The 13,056-nt window shown below is 42.2% G+C and overlaps 1 long non-coding RNA gene across 1 annotated transcript in view; it reads left to right on the top strand.

Moving 5' to 3' along the window:
• The window catches only part of LOC130855131 (uncharacterized), a 96,346-nt gene that overhangs the window by 11,381 nt on the left and 71,909 nt on the right, over positions 1 to 13,056 (top strand). The window contains exon 2 of the long non-coding RNA XR_009054230.1: positions 12,064 to 12,124. This is a non-coding gene — a long non-coding RNA (uncharacterized LOC130855131). The remainder of the gene's footprint in view (positions 1 to 12,063; positions 12,125 to 13,056) is intronic.

The following is a 13,056-nucleotide window of genomic DNA, read 5'->3' on the forward strand; positions in this document are numbered from 1 at the left end:
AACGAGACTGCCTATTAACCAAGAAATAGCAGCACGAGAACTGCCCCACAATATATTTTAGGAAAATGTCCTGTGGAGGTTTAGAATTATAAATAATTATCTACTTGCAGTTGTCTAGGTAAATTAATACTTAGAAGCTTTGAAATAAATTTTATCTTAGAGATCCCTTTAAATCCTATGAATTGTATCTATCTATCTGGAACTTAGACCAAGCAGCAGTGGCTCTCATCTGCAATAACTTCATAGCTGCTGTCTTTGCTTTCTTCCAGCTTTCCTCCAAAACGTTTGCATGACGTAGCTTAAAACCTCTAATACCCAAACTTCCCTGAAGCCCCCCCTGCCTGCGCCCCTCTGTCCTGGGCTCTGCGCCGCAGTTACACTGAGTTTTTCCAGTACATTGCATGCACTGTGCTCCCTCCCACCACAAAACCTTTGCCACTGGAGTAACAACTGCCTGGGACACCTCCTCTCCCAGTGCTAACTTCCACACCCCACCTCTTCCTAGTTAACCCCACACTTTCACTCCTCCTGCTGGTCTCAGTTCAAGCATCACTTCCTTGGGAAGACTTTCCTGACCCCTGATGAGATCAAATGTGCCTATTATTCATATGGTCTCTTTGTAGCAGGACTCTGCTCCTTACAGTGCTTATCACAGTGGCCATTTCATGTGCATTTGTCTAATTATTTGATTTACAGTCTATCTCATCCATTAGACCATGAACTTTTTTTTATCAATTTTTGTTGGAGTATAGTTTCTTTACAACATTGTGTTAGTTTCTTTTTTCTTTCTTTTTTTTTAACATACAATAAACAGCATATATTTAGAGTGTACAGTTTGGTATCCCAATCTCCCAGTTCATTCCCCCCCAACCCTCCCCGCTTTCCCCACTTCGTGTCCATGTGTTTGTTCTCTACATCTGTGTCTTTATTTCTGCCTTGCATTTCCTCTTTCATAGTTGTTAGCATTTGCCTTATGTATTGAGGGGCTCCTATATTGGGTGCATATATATTTATAATTGTTATCTCTTCTTGGATGGATCCCTTGATCTTTATGTAATGTCCTTTCTTGTCTCTTGTAACATTTTTTATTTTAAAGTCTATTTTATCTGATATGTGTATCACTACTCCAGCTTTCTTTTGATTTCCATTTGCATGGAATATCTTTTTCCATCTCCTCACTTTCAGTCTGTATGTGTCCCTAGGTCTGAAGTGGGTCTCTTGGACACAGCATACATATGGGTCTTGTTTTTGTATCCATTCAGCCAGTCTGTTTCTTTTGGTTGGTGCATTTAGTCCATTTACATTCAAGGTAATTATTGATATGTATGTTCCTATTACCATTTTCTTAATTGTTTTGTTTTTGTTTTTGTAGGTCCTTTTCTTCTCTTATGTTTCCTGCTTAGAGAAGTTCCTTTAGCATTTGTTGTAGGGCTGGTTTGGTGGTGCTGAATTCTCTTAGCTGTTGCTTGTCTGTAAAGCTTTTGATTTCTCTGTTGAATCTGAATGAGATCCTTGCTGGGTAGAGTATTCTTGGTTGTAGGTTCTTCCCTTTCATCACTTGAAATATATCATGCCACTCCCTTCTCGCTTGCAGAGTTTCTGCTGAGAAATCAGCTGTTAACCTTATGGGGGTTCCATTGTATGTTATTTGTCGTTTTTCCCTTGTTGCTTTTAATAACATTTCTCTGTCTTTAACTTTTGTCAGCTTGACTACTATATGTCTTGGCGTGTTTCTCCTTGGGTTTATCCTTCCTGGGACTCTCTATGCTTCCTGGACTTGGGTAGCCATTTCCTTTCCCATGTTAGGGAAGTTTTCAACTATAATCTCTTCCAATATTTTCTTGGGTCCTTTCTCGCTCTCTTCTCCTCTGGGACCCCTATAATGTGAATGTTGGTGCGTTTAACATTGTCCCAGAGGTATCTTAGGCTGTCTTCAGTTCTTTCCATTCTTTTTTCCTTATTCTTTTCCACATCAGTGATTTTCACCATTCTGTCTTCCAGGTCACTTATTCGCCCTTCTGCCTCAGTTAATCTGCTATTGGTTCCTTCTAGTGTATTTTTCATTTCAGTTATTGTGTTGCATATCTCTGTTTGTTTGCTCTTTAATTCTTCTAGGTCTTTGGTAAACTTTTGGATCTTTGCATCCAGTCTTTTTTCAAAGTCCTGGATCATCTTCACCATCATTATTCTCAATTCTTTTTCTGGAAGGGTGCCTATCTCCTTTTCATTTAGTTGTTTTTCAGGAGTTTTATTGTGTCCCTTCATCTGGTACAAAGTTCTCTGCTTTTTCATTTTCTCTGTCTTTCTGTGGCTGTGGTTTTCAGTTCCACAGGACGAAATACTGCTGATAATGCTTGATACTGCTGTCTGCCCTCTGTGTTAGTTTCTTGCTGTACAGCAAAGTGGGTCAGTCATATGGATACATATATTCAGTCTTTTTTAGATTTCCTTCCCATTTAGGTCATCACAGAGCACTGAGTAGCATTCCCTGTGCTATACAGTAGGTTCTCATTGGTTATCTATAGATAGTAGTGTACATATGTCAGTCCCAATCTCCCAATTCATCCCACCCTCTCCTTCCCCACTTGGTAACCATGAGTTTGTTCTCTACATCTGTGACTATTTCTGCTTTGCAAATAAGTTAATCTCTACCATTTTTCTAGATTCCACATATAAGCGATATTATATATTTGTTTTTCTCTTTCTGACTTACTTCACTCTGTATGACAGTCTCTAGGTCCATCCATGTCTCTGCAAATGTCACTATTTTGTTCTTTTTTTATGACTAATATTCCATTGTGTATATGTACCACATTTTCTTTATCCATTCCTCTGTCAGTGGACATTTAGGTTGCTTCCATGTCCTGACTATTATAAATAGTGCTACAATGAACATGTGGGTGCATGCATCTTTCCGAATTAAGGTTTTCTCCAGATATATGCCTAGGAGTGGGATTGCTGGGTCATATGGTAGCTCTATTTTAAGTTTTTTTAAGGAAACTCTATACTGTTCTCCATAGTGCCTGTACCGATTTACATTCCCACCAACTGTGTAGGAGGGTTCCCTAGACCATAAACTTCTTGATGGCAAAAATTATGCTTGTTTTATTTATTAATGGACAAGGCCCAGAGTAAGCACTCAAGGTGAGCTATTATTATCACATACATCCGGAACAGTAGATCAGCTTTTCATTTGGAGTCTTTTAGAATGCTGTACACTTAAAAAATTGACTAGAAACAAAACAAAACAAAACAAAACAAAACCAATGCATAAGCATGATGCCAAACTATTCAAGCTGATAAATTAGTAGGAACATGAGAACAATGCTATTAGATACACATAGTACACTGCTCTGAAGGGTCAGTTTATTCATGGGTGTAGCATGTGTGTGTGCGGGGCTATTTTTATAGCACAGCCAATAGATATTACGGAGTTTTCAGATACAAGAAAATTTAAATACCTTTTGAGCTGTGGGCAGCAAATGTAGGACCCCTCTCAGACTCCGCCAGCCCCATCCCTCACCCCAGTCAGCCTACGGGGGCACGTGTGCTGCCATTAAGGGTAGCAGGTGAGAACGTTGAGAAGTGCTTAAAAAGAGGAGTATAAAACACATCCAAAATACAGAAAAAGGATTCCCTTTTCTCTAATCTTTCAAAAATATGAGATCAGGATAATAGTAATAAATAAGATCCATGCTCACACCCCCTCAATTTCTTAAGCCTAGACCAGTATGTGGTAAAACATTGTTTTCTAAAGTGTATCATCTCAGATATCTATATCTATATAGATACAAATATATCCCTGATTTATAGAGGAAATAGCGGAGCTAATATAGTGTTATGGAAATCCCAGTATTGTCTCAGATCAGGTTTGCATTTGGTAAATACGTTAAATGCTCCAGCTTGATTTAATATAAAACAGATATATAATAACACCTAAGCAAAAGTGTACAAAAGGCCCAGCATAACCAAGGTGTTTAATAATAAGTGGTATTTCATTATTTTTCTCAGATATTTGCCAAAGAAATTGGAAAGTGCCGAGAAAAGCAGACACGGTATTTAGGGCTCTGGCCAGCTTTGGACTTGAATTCAAGTTTTTGACCCGAAAGCACCCCAAAATGTGTGCTTTAAAGATGATGCTGATATCTAGAACAGATGTCCCAATCAACGCACACACACACAAGGGAGGGAGAAAAAGAAGTATTCAGGGAGTATATCAGGGATTCTTACATGTGAAGATTATTTCCTATAACCACGGTCCTGTGATTCAGCATTCATAAAATAAATCATTTACAATTTGAGCAAAGTAACATCAGGTTCCCGCAGGGCTATAGAAAATGACTTGTGGGGGCTAATAAGAAACAGGGGCTGGAACAAGTGTATGGAGCCTTTGTTCTGCTCGAAGGGCTTGACAGTCCTTAGAAGGCTTACAAACCACTATTTATGACTCACCCCTCCACCCACACTTCCTCTCCAAGCTCCTAAGACCACTTCGGGCTTCTTGTGTTATCCTAGGGTTTTCATTCCACTGCTTCCTACTGTCCTCCAATCAACTGCCTTCCCCGTTTGTGGGGACCCTGAGAAGGATGGTCTACGGCACGGTGGACCCGGGTGCTTTTCACTCAAACGGACCTAGATTCTCCTAAGTGACTGATTACTTGGTTGTTGTTGAGGTACCAGTTCCCTCCACGGGCCTTGTGTGCCTCAGCCTCGCCTGGTCTTGGCTACCTCGACACAAGCTTCTAGCTAGATGCAGGCCTCGTTCTCTCTGCCAGTCAGGGCACAACAGAATTTGAAACTTGTCTTGGTTGTTCCTGGTCCAAATACTTTCTCCGATCTAACCAGTGGCACCTGCTTCATCCAGTCGCATTTCATCCCAGGCCCCTGGCAGGGAGGCCAGGCCACCAACCTGCCTCCGTTCGGCCTAGGTCCTCTGCTCACAGCACTCCTCAGCCCCTCCACTAGCCCAGGACATGGCCACAAGGTGGACGGAGGTCCGGCTCTGTATCCCAACCATTAAGCTGAAGCTCACTTCTTAACTCCATCTTGCCAACCCGTTTTGCTGGAGGCTCACTTCTGTTTCATCCCTTCCAGCGCCGGATTTCGCAGCAGGCCTCCTTTCTCTGACCTGTACTTCCTCACTTCAATCCTTATTCTGCCTCCGACTCTGCCCTCCCACTTCCCGTCTCAGGCTTCCACCGACTTTGCAGTTCCTTTGGGCATCTGCTTTGATTTTCAGCCCTCATTTGGATCCCTTGCCGGAGTCTGTTTTGGCCTGAGACGTTGCTAGGGTCCTACGAATCCTTCTTTTATTCACCTCCTGTCACTCCAGGTCCGCACCTCCACAAACCCTTTCATTTGTACATGTGTGTGTGCACCCCCCCACACACACACACACATACACACACACACAGACACACAGAGCAAAGGAAGCATTCATCTCACTTGTAGCATGGCGAGGGTATGCATATTCCTTTTCTATTAACAGGAGCTAACACCGATGACCGTGGAATATTACTGGAGCATACTAATGGCAATTTTATCATCACAGTCAGCTCCAGGGAGGGATGTAAACAGCTGGGTAGCCAGACTTGCGCTCCTCCGTCATAGAGCTCTCCCCAGCTCCACAGCTTCTGACTTCTACCCACCCCAGATCCTTAACACCGGGCAGCTCTGCTAGCAAGGGTGAACAGTGCCCCTTCCTAGGAGCTGGAAAGAAACCGAATCTCCACCCGTTTTCTTCCTCATACAACTACCTTCCCCACCAGTGCCCACCCCCCAGGGTAGCGCCTAGTCATTGAAGTGACTGGCTCCAGTGTCTTAGAGGGAGCTCAGTGTTGCCTATGCCACATTCCTAAATGCCACCTTCTTGGGAAGAATCTCCCAGCAGACGCTAAGCCTTATTAGACACTGAAATGAATTATGGAAGAAGGTTTAGAGTCTCACTCCCTGGAGGTCTTTCAAAGCAGGATAGATTCTTGTCTGTCTGAGATGATTATGTGAGATGCTGCTAGGAGGCCAGGGGATGGAGTGGCTCATCATCAACAAATAAATAAACTTATTAAGTTCCTGGGCATTCATGATACTGTGCTAGAGTCCACAGATATTAAAAGATAATTTAAAAGACACAGCCCCTGCTCTCAGAGACGTTTTGAACTAATGAAATAAAAGGTTTGTATGGCATACAAATAATATAATGAATGTCACCAATGCTTTCAATTTTCAAAATACGTTTCTCACTTTCTTTCTTTCTCTTCTCATCATCCTTAGTTTTGGGTCGGGACTAGGCAGAGCAAGATTTACAGTGAGCAAAATTTTTCTAGCTCATATTTTTCCAAGAGCTGTGAATGATGTAAAATATGAGCAGATATCAGAAGAATTAAGTGGGGCAGAAGCACAAAGTGGCCTCCGTCCTATCATGCGGAAAGCAAGAGGCTGCCGGGTTTGGTCTCAAAGGATTCTCAGTTTCTAACACCCTGGGATTCTAGGTCAAGGAGTACTTACAGTCAAGGGGGAGAAAGGAACTATAAGGAGGTGGGAAGAGAGCAAATCAGTGAGTATTTTTCCCATTAGAGCCATAAAGTAGTATTGGCCAGGGGTCTATGGTTTTCAAATAAGGTGATACCCTTTGAGAGCCAGGCCAGTCATATAAACGCCTTCTGGCAAACAAGTGCATGTTTTGCACAGGAACAGGTCCACCCCATTCCCTCTAGCAAAGCACCAACAATGTAGCCCTATACTCTGCAGCCTCAGATCCATGCTGTCCAGAATGCACAGAGCTCAGGAGGGCCAGTTTATACAATCATTCCTATGACCCCATGAGAAAGTCTCTTTCTGTGTTACTTCATTTGTCCTTCTTACTCACGGGACCGGAGCCATCGAGACCTCAGCCAGCAAACCCAGGTCTTTGTGTCTCCTCTGGGTGTACCAGTTAGAACTAAATACACCTTCCTCCACGGGGCCCCATCACTGGCCAGGGCCCAGGGCATGGCCAGAGGGAGCAGGCTGGATGCTAATCCCCAATTTTGCCACCTTATGCCAGGCCTTACCTCACAGTGATGGAATGTTGACAATTCTATACATGTATGTCTCTGTATGATGCAAATAACTGATTAAATGTGCTTTGTGCTTTTCTCTAATTTCTCTACATATAGAGAGATGTGAATGGACCAAATTGCATCATTATTTACTTCTTTTTAAATTAATTAATTAATTAATTAATTGGCTGTGTTGGGTCTTCATTGCTGCGTGTGGGCGTTCTCTAGTTGCGGCCAGCGGAGGCTACTTTTGGTGTGGTGCGTGGGCTTCTCACTGTGATGGCTTTTCCTGTTGCGGAGCACAGGCTGCAGGCGCACAGGCTTCAGTAGTTGTGGCACTCGGGCTCTAGAGTGCAGGCTCAGTAGTTGTGGCACACGGGCTTAGCTGCTCCATGGCATGTGAGATCTTACTGGACCAGGGATCAAACTCGTGTCCCCTGCATGGGCAGGTGAATTCTTAACCACTGCGTCACCAGGGAAGTCCCTGCATCATTATTTACTTCTAAACATAGTCCTTTTTGGCCATTAAAAGAAAAGCATGAACAACTTTCCCTCAATTTTCAGGAAAGCTGGTGTTGTGTACACTAAAAGTGTTATAATGTAATCTCCATGTTCAGTTTATTGTACATTTTCCCCTTCCAGGAATATACAGGAAATAGGATGTGGTTAGTTATGTGGCTCTTTCACTTCAGTGAAGTTCTTTGGCTGAACCTACCTCTTGTTGGCATCCTCTTAAGCAGAGTCAGTGAACCTCTGAAGATGTAATTCCTAGACTCCTCACATCTAGTAGCCTCACTAGCTTTCTTCTTCTTCTTCTTTTTTTTATTAAAACATGCAAGTTGAATTTCCATAGGTAAATAATAGGAGTGTAAATTTAATTTTCCAATAACTCAGTCAAGGATTAACTGCTAGAATGAAGAAAGTGAGTGTTTAGCCTGTTTCACTCACATTAAAAAAAGATACATACACGGGTGAGTCAAAAATTATCCGCACTCTGGCTCAGCATTTATTTTAATTGACTTTTAGAAAAGACAAATACATCATTTTTTGACATAATCTCCTTGTTTTTCAATACACTTTGTCCATCTGTCAACAAACTTTCGTGTTCCCTCATTAAAAAATGTTTTAGGCTGAGCTGTGAGCCATGAATGCACCGCTGTCTTCACTTCCTCATCAGAAGTGAATCTTCATCCTGGTAGGGCTGCTTTCAGGGGACCAAACAGGTGAAAGTCTGATGGAGCAAGATCAGGACTATAGGGAGGATGCTTTAACACCTCAAAATGAAGTTTTTGCAGAGTGTTGACAGTGTGGGCAGAAGTGTGCGAACATGCACTGTTATGCAAGATCACAGCGCCCTTGGATAGCAGTCCTCTCCATTTAATCTGGTTTAGGCTTCAGCTCTTCAATAAGCATCTCACTGTAACAAGCCCTGTTGACTGTTGAACCTTTTTCATGATAATGTTCCAATACTGGCCCTTGAGAATCCCAGAAAACTGTAAGCATCAATTTTCCAGCTGATGGTTGACTTCTGAACTTTTTCTTGGTCAGCGATTGAGGATGTTTCCATTCCATACTCTTCCGTTTACTCTCAGGCTTGTGGTGATGAATCCATGTCTCATCACCAGTAATGATTCTCTTTAAGAAACTTTCACCTTCCTTAGAGTATTGGTCCAAATTTTGTTTGTAGATATCCAAATGCTTCCATTTACACTCTTCTGTGAGTTGTTTCAGTTCCCATCTTGCACAAATTTTTCAAAACCTAAGTCTGTTGTGGATTACTTCGTTTTGAGGTGTTAAAGCATCCTCCCTACAGTTCTGATCTTGCTCCATTGGACTTTCACCTTTTTGGTCCCCTGAAAGCAGCCCTACAAAGATTCACTTCTGATGAAGAAGTGAAGACAGCAGTGTATTCATGGCTCGCAGCTCAGCCTAAAACATTTCTTAATGAGGGACTATGCAAGCTTGTTAACAGATGGACAAAGTGTATTGAAAAGCAAGGAGATTATGTCAGAAAATGATGTATTTGTCTTTTCTAAGAGTCAATTAAAATACATCCTAAGCCAGAGTGCAGAAAATTTTTGACTCCCCCTCGTATATATGACAAATGTGATCAATATACGATTGGTCAAGTCTTCAGTGTTATTTAGCCAACCATTTATTATATTATAATAATTCATTAAATGTTTAGAGTAAAATGCTTATGTTATAATTTTATCCACATACTAACACTTTAGGCTTCTAAACACATTGCACAACTATGTTATTTTCAACATGAAAGAGTCGATCTATTTTATCAAATATATAAGTTCTCTTAGAATGCTAAGAAAAATCTTTTTTACATATTCTGTTGCTGAGCAGTTGCTTTTTAAGTGCTGATTTACCTACCCTCCTGAGAGTTCAGGAGAAAGATTTTCAATATAGAAGGATTGATCATGACAAGACTTCACTCAAGGAATGAGTTCTCCTACCAGGAGTTTAGCAGATATTCCAATTTCAAAGATGGAACCAATTTTATTCCTTTGCAGTCAATTGTTAAAAGCTTCTAGTTTTAGGGGCCAAATCCGTGCCAATGAACTCTCAGTGTTCTTGAATACACATGGGAGAAAGTAGAAGGGAGCAGAGTGTCCTTTTGCCTTATAATGCCCCTGGGCTCAAGCTGATCCAGTAAATGCAAGAGGAGGGGCCGGGGCTCACTTCCTCATGAGCTGTGAGGCTTTGAGCAATTTATTCAACCCGTCTAAACATATCGTCTCTTTGTTTGTTAACTGAGGATAATATCTATCTTGCACAGCACTTGTAAACATTTTAAATATTATATATAAATAATTAATCACATTGTTTTCACAGTAGATGCTCAATAAATGGTAGCTGTGCATTTGAGTACTTGTCTCCTTTTCCTATCTCCATGGACAATACATTCCTTGAGAGTAAGGAATTTATAGCTCCTGGTATAGATTGTCCCGTGTTGCTGGAGATGATTAAATATTTGTTGAGTTGAAATTTTCACTTTTGAAAGACTTTCAGAATAATCTTTCCTTTAGAGTTTTATTTAGGCCATTGAATCAGACTCATCTTTCCCTTCAGCTTCCTAAAATCTAATTTCCTGGTGTCTAGGAGCCCTTTGGACATTGTTGGGTATCATACCATCTAAGGTGACCTGAGCACTTTCTCCTCAGACTTCACATCCATTTCACAAACAGTGCTCACTCGCTCGCTCTCTCTCTCAGAATTAAATACAAAGTAGTAGTTCATCTGGTTGTTTCCTTTACCCTATAAGAGACGACAGTTACCAATGTATCGGATGCTTTGCTTTTAGCACAATGACCTCTATCTACAGAGACCCTTGATAAGCTGAATCCCCCTTTACCACTCACTATACCTTTCTTGTGCCAATTTTGCATTTTGTTGCGGGAATGTGAAGTTACAACATATTCTGTTAAGGCAAATTAGTTTTGCCTTATCTTGGGCAAATATTCTATTATTGGGAGAGCCCAGGAATGACGTATCAACTTTCTCTGTTCTATTCCCGTTCTAGAACTCTCCTTCAGACTCAGATTCTAGGGTTCAACATCCTTGTACTCTTACCCTCGTCGATCCCCTAATGAGAAGATGAGCCCACCCTTTCACGCATACGTGCTTCTAAAGATGAGGGGGTCTTTTCTTGTCTCAGGCCTGGGCTTACCCCACTTGTCTTTTGATTTAGTTAGGAATGTTTCCAGTTGCAAGGAACATTTAAAACCAGTTTTAAATTACTTTTAAAAACAGAAATCCTGGGGACTTCGCTGATGGTGCAATGGTTAAGACTCTGCGCTCCCAGTGCAGGGGGCCTGAGTTCTATCCCTGGTCAGGGAACTAGATCCCACATGCATGCTGCAACTAAGAGTTTGCATGCCACAACTAAGGAGCCCATGTGCCACAACAAAGGACCTGCCTGCTGCAACTAAGAGCTGGAGCAACTAAATAAATAAATAAATAAATAAATAAATAAATAAATAAATATGAAAACAAACAAACAAAAAAACCAAAGCCAGAAATCCTCTCCTGCTCCTCCTCCTCTCCTCCTCCTTCTTCTTCACCACAACAAGCGATCCGGATCCACAGTGTTAGGGTCACTGTCTCTGTTGTCCTTCCTGCTCATTCCCTTTAATCCCCAAATGGCTGCTCTGACTATAGAGGCATCATACCTCGATTCAACCAGGAAGAGTGTGGGGTGGTATCAGTCCTGTCTGCCTTTTATACCAGGAAAACACAAGTATTTTCAGAAGCTCCTAGGAAACCTCTAACTGGCCAATATGTGTCCCATGGACCCACCTAGTAGCAAGGGTACATGGGAAAGTGAATTGCTTTTCCAGACTATTGCTTTTTTTCCCCCCTTGGCTGCACCAAAAGGCATGCAGGATCTTAGTTCCCCAACCAGAGATTGAATCTGTGCCCCCTGCACTGGAAGCACAGAGTCTCAGCCACCGGCCTGCCAGGGAAGTCCCTCTCTTTTTTTTTTTAAGCTCTCTATTGGAATATAATTGCTTTACACTCTTGTACCAGTTTTTGAGGTACACCAAAGTGAATCAGCTGTATTTATACACATATCCCCACATCCCCTCCCTTCCGCGACTCCCTCCCATCACTGAACACTTAAAAGACAAATTCTCAAGGTCTTATGTTTACATGTAACCACATCTCTTCCTAGAACATGTTTTTCAGAAGTGAGCATCGTGTGCATGAGTACATGAGAGGATAAGAAGCACTGAGCAACATGAGGCTGCTGTGGGCTGAAAGGGCTAGGCAAAGCACAGAGCACAAAGAAAATTTGCTCTGAATCTTGAAAAGGAGCCTGGGTTTAGAAAGGCAGCAGCAAAAAAAACAAAAACAAAAACAAAAAAGAATTCTATAAAGGTGGTCATTGCACTGCTTCTTCCTTGCACTTAGCTCCCAACGTACTCTATACTTTACTTTTTGTTTGCCTCTCCCTACCAGGGTGTATGCTCCATAATGCGGGAATTTTTATTGTTGTTCTTTTAACTTTTAGATCCTCAGTGGGGCCTGACACAGAGTAGCTACTCAATGAATATTTGCTGACTGAAGCACAGGTGAGTGACTGAATGAAGGGATGGTGGGATCGGCCTGATAGAAGCAGCGTTCCAGTGGGGTTGGAGTAGAAAGTGCAGTTCATGAGTTGTAAGAATGTTGGATTTGAGGCAAGTTCTCCTTTAGGCGGTGGGAGATGGAGGGAACGTGAAAGAACTCCGTGGCTCATCGTGCCCATTTCTATATTTAGTGTCACCACTCCAAAGGCATGGGAAAAGGAGATAAAAATGCAAAAGCAAAGCTGGATTCCTAGAAAAGGATGATTGCTGCTATGCTAGTTGCTGAGGCTGTGAGGTTGCTGTGGGCTGGCTGTTCCTCCAGGAGACAGGGGTTGGAGGCACAGATCAGTCCGGTGGTGGGGCTGCTGCTGCTGGACACTAGAACATTCCTGGGGACAAGGTTCTCCTTCTGGGTGCATGGACCATATCTCTCACATGTGCCCTTTTGCCTCCATTCTTGCCACTTTTATCCTAATCTATAGCCTCTGAAATCTCACGTGTGGATTCTTAAAAGTGCCCCTAAGGACAGTAAGGTTTCCTGACTTCAAGTCTCTCCCTCCCTCCTTTCTTTCCACTCCCACACCACACACACACTCACTCACACACACACACACACACACACACACACACACACACACACACACACACACACACAGTCCTTTCTAGCGCATCAGCAATATCACCGCCCTAAAGGACTGCTTTCATGATGTAACTTTCCCGGGTAAGGACCACTGCAGATCTCTAGCAAACATCCCTTTAACTGATTCCATCTTTAGGTCTAGCTTTCTCTCTCTTTCCTTCCTCCTCTCCAACTCTTTCCAACCAGTAATTGGTGTTCTGTATACACATTTAATGCGTCTTCTATTCTACTCAAACACGGCTACTCATATTAATTTGGTAATACACAAGTGGGTCAGATATTGCCCACGAGTATC

This window comes from Hippopotamus amphibius, chromosome 6, assembly GCF_030028045.1.
Source record: "Hippopotamus amphibius kiboko isolate mHipAmp2 chromosome 6, mHipAmp2.hap2, whole genome shotgun sequence".
NCBI classification, from domain to species: domain Eukaryota; kingdom Metazoa; phylum Chordata; class Mammalia; order Artiodactyla; family Hippopotamidae; genus Hippopotamus; species Hippopotamus amphibius.